We start from the raw sequence: 7,451 nt of genomic DNA, 5'->3' as shown, positions 1-7,451 counted from the left end.
ACAAATGAATTATTTCACCTTGTGTAAATTTTGCGAGTACTTGATTCATTGATATTCGATTTATTTACTTCTTAAACTGGGATTTGGACCTATTATTTTAAATAAACACTAAATATATAGATGAATTGTTGAGAATTGATGCCTAAAGCTATGGGAATAAACATATGTAAAAATGAATTATTTCACAGTAATTTTGGTTGGATATCGTTGACTCGTAATAATACATTTAAATTATTAATTTTTTAATTCAAGACAGATGTGCTACGATGAACTTCCACGCGCGATAGCCTTTAAGTCTTAAAGTTCAAGGGTTAGATAACATTAAATACTTGAGATTTTTTCAACGGTAGTAGATTGATCTAACATCTATGTGTTTTCAATAGTATAGTCACAGGGAATATCGAAGCAAAGTAAAATAATCAAACAGTTCATATTACATATATGGCTATTCTACTAGATACATCATACTGGATACCTAGAATTTAAAATATTTCACGTTCGATAAAGACACCCTAAATCTTTGTAAATAAACTAAACTATCTGGCAATCGAATTATCAAGTATTCAGATCATCCTTTGCAGCATTCGTTCGTCAAACGATTCGTTTCACATTGAATTTCACCGTTATCCTTCCAATATAATTCCGTATACCTGATACACGTATCTGAAATATTGTTCAGGAAACTGGAAACTTAACGTAGATCATTTTCTTAATATCGTAGGAGTCGCGTAGCCGGATACACAGGTCGTATTCGCAGAACAGTTATCCGATGAAAGGCTTGCAACGAAACGTCAGGTTGGCGGAGAATGCCAAAAACCACGTGAAATTCACTAGAGTCCTGAATGATGAAGCGGATGCACGTGTCGTCATTATCGTGTGATAATATTCACCGGAAACTGGAGATCCATTTACTTCGTTTTATGAAATTCCGTTTTTCTCCTTTACAAAACGTGTGATGCGGTTGGCGAGGAAGTTATTCTACGCGCAGAAATAAGTTGAAAGCGTAGAATAAACTATTCCCATTCGAAGCTCCGTTTTTTTTAAAAAAAACCAATCTGAAAATTTTCGAATTTTCTTCCATGACATTCTTCTTCTCTTTTTTACGGAATGTAACGTAGGACATGTGCCACAAATGGACAGTTTATTCTACGTGAAAAGATACATGAAAATAGAATAAACTATCCCCATAACAAACTAAACGATTCCCATTCAAAGCTTCGTTTGGCAGAAAATCCAATTCGAAAATTCGCCGAGTTTTCTTTCATGATACTCCTTTTTTCTTTTTTATATAATGTAACACAGGACGCGTGCTGCGATTGGTCAGGAAGGTACTCTACGTTGAAAAACAAGTAAAAAAAATGTAGGATAAAACTTGTTCGATTTAATTTTTGTTTTCTAGAGAATTGAGTTTGAAATCGGTGTTACTTCTCGATTAAAAAATTCTTTCATATTACGAACGTTCAACGACTCATCCATCGAAATGAAAATATTTTCGATCAGCAATAAACCCGATAGAAAAAAGATAAATTACATGATACGCGGGTTCGTGAGCTCGCCGTTTTGGTCTCAAAAAGCATGCAAATGCACGTGATTTTTCTTTCCACGTTGGCTCGTTACCGGGCATTTACGACTTTTCTGTCAGTTCACGATCTCAGAAAAATCTCGTAGCGCACAGTGTCTCGCGAAAGTATTCGAATATTTACCACAGGAAACTTTTATGCATATATGGTACGCGTTATATAAAACATTTTGAAACATCAACGTTGCAGAGAGACGCGTGACTCTTATATCTATGTTGGTGAAATCTGAAACGAATTTATAAATGCATATAGAAGTTACAAGATATTTTCGGTAGAAAATTAGTATTTTCATCGTGCGTGAATTTGAAAATTAATATTTTCAGCGTGAATGTTCGTCGTGTGATAAATGTTACAAATGAGTATTGTGGTTCATCAACATAATGGATACTCGACTGTTTAAATACTTGTGAGATCTTTGCGAAATGGTCGATTACACCAAATAATCTCGTAATTATATATATCTTGGGATTTGTTTCGGACTCTGTCAGTATAATCGTACCGGTCGAGTATCTACGATGGTATTAGCGAAATTTTTTAATGTTTCATATAACGCGAGTAATATATTCGCGAGAGGTTTCCACGAGTGTTCGAATATTTTTATGCGCTAATGTACTTGCCTGAAAGCGGCGAGCTTCCGGCGGAACTGTCTGCAAACATTTCACCACGTTTCGCGTATTTAACTTCGGTCGTCGCTGACGGCAAACTTTTCTCTAGCCCGCACGACAATCACAAAGATTATTCGATTCGGTAATTTTGTTATTCGTTTTATGCTATCTTTTCAACCTTCTTACAGAGTTATTTGATTGAATAACAAGTTAGATCTAATCAAGTTCTTCGGGATTCAACGAAGAAAGTTAATTTTGAGTAAAAACGACAGTAGAAAAATTACGTATACATTTACGAAGTTATAGCTTATTTGTTTCTTCCATTAAAAGTAAAATCGTGGAAGTTACGTTTACTAGAAACTGGAAAGTATTTCTAAAAATTAAAATACCTATTTTTAGATATCCCTAGATACCTTTTTAGACTTACTTAAAAAATATTAGTTCGTTATGATTACCGTATCACAATTAGCGAACGAACATGGCTTCGTTCAACCGTTGTACGTCAAATAAAAGATAAAAAGAGGAAGTTTCCGAAAGTTGGGATGGCATGGATCAACAGAATCCCCTTTGGTAATCGGCTTAATTAAAAGTAAAGGCTTAATAGTTTGCAATCTTACTCGGAGGAGTTCTAACGCTTCCTGAGCCACAATATAATTCTAATTAACGATGAGAACTTAGTTGAGCGTTCTTTGCAGCTGGAATGCAACCATTAAAACCAGAGTTAGATACAACCTCGTGGAAAACAAAATTTGTGAAATATGAACGATAATTGGAAAAGTCAGAGAATCGTAAACGTTACGAAAGCTACAAGCGCAATGAATGAAAATTTGCAGGAAAAATAAAGCGCATAATTTACAACAATTTTCATCTCATTTTCTTTTACCTTCTGAATACGACGACGCTTGGAAAAATTTCTGATTTTATTCGAAGATCATAGTTCGTGCAGGCGACAGCTTATGGAAAAAGTTCTCCTCAGCGTGGGATATACTTCTTGCGATGCATTAATGCAGCGTAAGATTGCTATGCATAAGACGAGCGATCATTACAGTTATTCGCTTGTCAGCTCAAAGTTGACATCGGTCGACTTTTATTTGCGAGATGCGATTAGGTTTGCGCGACGTCTACGAGGAAGATCAAACAAATTTGTAACTTCTTCTTTTTTTTTAAACGACAATGAATCAACGTATGTCGCATTTTTATTTGTATTCGTTTATATATTTATTTTATTTGTTAATGTATTAGAATTATTCAAAATACTACTTTAATTATGTATATTATATTAATATTCTATACGGTACCATTTTACAGATTCTTTGTATCTTTGAACGTACTTGGAAGAAAATATTTGAAAAGATGGTCATAAAATATTAGTAGGTTCTATTAAATATTGTTCAAGGAAGTAAGAATATGTACTTAGAATTTTCTGTACGTCACAAGTAGTCATTTCTTACTTGTACGTACGTACTTTCGTCTTCCTTCTCACAGATTTAACACTAACTTTTTCTGTAACAATGAGAAACACCCTTATTTTACTTTCAACGAACACCCCTACAACTCGTCATATTCGAAAAGAAAATCCAGACGTTCTAAAAAAGAAAGAATAGGCTTGCAACTAAAACTGTAACCGGGTACACGAAATTGACGTAATGAACATGAGCCATCTGTTTCGACACTTTTTGAAACTCCACGTACCTAGTCGTTAGTCACGTTGGACAGTCGATCGCAATTAGGCAACGCGTTAAAACATTAATTAACACCGACGCAACGAAATCCTTTGTATCGCAATTATACTTTACGGTATAATGTAGCACTGTAGCGGACATTATAATCGCGTGACAACGAGCGTTTAATTCGTCGAATAAAATGTCTGACGTTGATTGAGACATCACACAACCGCGATGAATCGAATTTCATCGACACGTGTAAGCGGCTATCCGATGAAAAATAAACAATTCCATTTGTTCCACTCGATTCAATATGAACGTTCAATTTATTCAATTTATTCGATCGATCTGCCATCACAGGATTTAGGAAATCCCCTCTTGCAGCCAACAACAGAGAGGCAGTCCAGCATTTTCCAAATATTCTTTTTTTTTTTTCTTTCCATAAAGTTTTCCTTTCCATGTACACTTTCGCTCAAAAGTTTGCTGCAATTTTGCGCTTTTCTGAACGAAAGAAATCTTTCCAACCTTATTTTTCCTTTTTTTTTTTTTTTTATCGTTATTGTGACTTTTCATTTACAATTACAGTTTCGGTACTGTTCGATATTTTAAATAAAATATTTATGCATTTAACACGCTAACTGCTGGCCCGAAATCACTTCCATTGTGACTGAAATATCGCGTTTTAAAACTCGTCGACCTTTCAACGCCATTTGAAAACTACTTGCGCTTGACGCGAACGTAGCCTCGTTCGTCTTCGGGAGCAACTAAGCCGTGACGCCTACGAAGCGTCATCGACAATCAACGTGTTAATTATTTCTTCTAAAATCCTAAAGGGGTCCACACCGAACAATCAGTGATACCGACGATACATTAAATTGTCAAATTCGTCTTCGAAACGTCACTGCGTGGTGTGCTATATGCGTCAACTGTATTTGTACTACATACGAATCTATCGCTGCAAAAAAATGAAAAATAAACTAGAACTCGTTTCAACGGCTTGCAAAAATAGAATTTTTCTTGAAAGCACAAGGTATGTATATGCATCGTGTTCCATCCATTAACCTGCGGTATCTCGCTATTGACAGAAATTTCGAAAACCTCAAATCACAATGTAAATACTGATTAAAATATTAAATTTCAAATATTCACAGTCAATACTATTATCAATATCCCCGTCACTTGTCAATATCCTCACCACATAATTTGTGCATTATGTTGGCTTTAGTATGGTAAAATATCTAAATTTCCATCGATATTCCAGTTAAACCCTTCAGTATTTAATATGGAGAATATTGAAAAGCAAAAGTTGGCGATATTATTGACCACATAATACACTGCAAACTTTCCAGCCAGAGTGTAAATCGATTCGAGGAAAGAAAAAAAAAGAAAAAACGGAAAAAGACACGGTGGACACGTCTTTTACATGACAATACGTCAATGGACTTTTGCCAGACCGACGAGTAGGCGTACGAGCTATTAAAGGAGCGCACAAAACGTGGGAGCCGATGTATTCGTCTCATTAGGAGGAAAGGTTGAGAAACCCGTTGGAAAAACGAAGAATCGTCGAATAAAGATGTCTTTCGTTCGATTGTTTCTTTTCTCATTTGCGTTTCTTCGTCTGGGAAGGAAATCTCTTTTGCTTCTTGGAGAACAGTTTATGGAATGATATTGTTAATGGAACGTTTAGAATTACGAGGCCGGTTATGGAGAAATTAGTGTGATTGTAATCGAAGAATGATGGGAAATTCTCAAAACTTGATCGCTGAATTAAAATTTTAAAGATTTTGTTCTTTGACTTGATTAGGATAGTTTATAAAATGTGGTATTTAAGATTCAGAAGTAGATCGCAGGAAAATTCTTGAAACTATAAAATATAGGAAAGCATAATAAATCTAGGAGAATTAGTTTTTATTCGATGAAAAATCCAAGAACTTTTGGTTGATTTAATACAAATGATTAATAACTACGAGTGAAAGAAACAATTTGATTGTTCATGTTCCTATATGTAATCTTCAATCCCAGCATTCGATAGCGCGATACGAGAATACGAATAAAAAAAAGTAAAACACTGCTGATATATTTTAATTTTCCACTCCCTCATCGAAATCCCTGGTGTAATTTTTACGCTATTAACGATAGCATAGTCAAATATGCATAGATACTTCTGAATCTTATCGTTAGCTATTGGACAAACATTAATCGATAGGAATGTTTACTTTCGTTCGCGTCACGGATTTCAACTAGTCAAATACCAACTGACAGTTGTGCGCGATGAGAAGATACAGACAAAATAAAATCTATTAAATAGATACAACGATCGTCCGGTGTACAGTTTGAAAAAATTCTAATTCACGTTTGACGTACAACTCGTATTCTTCGATACCTCTATCGATCGTCTATAATTTTCGGAAAATAGGAAGATATGAAAATAGAAAAGTGGGGAAATGGCAATATATCAAGATAGCGAAGTAGATACAGAAGAAAATGAGAAAATAGCAAGCTGGCAAAGTAACGATGCAGATAAGTAGAAAAATGGGAAAATAACGAAATAGCGAAATAACAGTGAAACAACGAGATAGAAAAATATAAAATATCCGATAACGGATAACAAATTAGAAAAATACCACGATACCAAAATGCAAGATACCCAACATGACTCTACAAATTCTCGTACAATCGTGCGAAATAACCATATCGTTTAAGCCTCTGCTATATTAAGTACCGAAACGATACATTTGCCATCCTAACGAAACAAATTTCGAAATACTGTGCGTCATGCGGTATTAATTTCGCTTTCGCGTTAACCCGTCCCGTGAGAACCCGGCCAGAAATCTCGCGACATCGATCCAAGTTATCTCATAATATACGAAAGAGATTGGTAGATAACGGTATCATTTTTATTACCTATTGTTAATCGGAAGGCACGCGTCGAAGCATCGTTCACGTTGTGATACGTGACGATAGCTCGATGGTACCGTGGAATAACCGGTGTTCCTTCACACGAGGCTCATCCGCGGACGTGTCGCGTGAGACCTCCTATTTAATGACCAGCGAATATCCGCGCTATTAGCAACGACCTGGCGTTGGCGTGAGTTACTTTCGAGCACAGCCTGCTAGCCTTTTATCTTATTCGAAGATGAAGCGCGATATCGGAATCAGAGATTGTAAATCACCTGTCGCTGACATCCGCGACTATGTCAGCTGAAATCGTTCGCGCGATCTTGGTCTGCGACGACTAATAACCCGGTGGGTCGATGGAGGAGAGATTCAAGGTAGAGCGATAACGAGGAGATTTTAAGACGACTCGTTTTGTCCTTTAGGAAGATGGTAAAGTAGCTCGACGTGGCGGAAGAAATTATCTTCTTGTACTTTCGAATTTTTAACAGCGATTCGAAGATAAACTATGATTTATGAAGCTACGTATCGAATATATTATCGTTAAACGAATGTTAAATGTGGATATTTTTAAACTACGAACAATCGAATTATCGAGAAGAAATATTTAAAACTTTTGTAACAAGTAGACAGCCGTAAGCACGAACGTGAATTTAAATTTGTATGTACATCATTAAAGAAATAGAACATCAACGAACATCCTTGTT

Source organism: Bombus fervidus, chromosome 13 (assembly GCF_041682495.2).
Source record: "Bombus fervidus isolate BK054 chromosome 13, iyBomFerv1, whole genome shotgun sequence".
Lineage (NCBI taxonomy): Eukaryota > Metazoa > Arthropoda > Insecta > Hymenoptera > Apidae > Bombus > Bombus fervidus.
Note: the sequence above shows the minus strand (reverse complement) of the source record.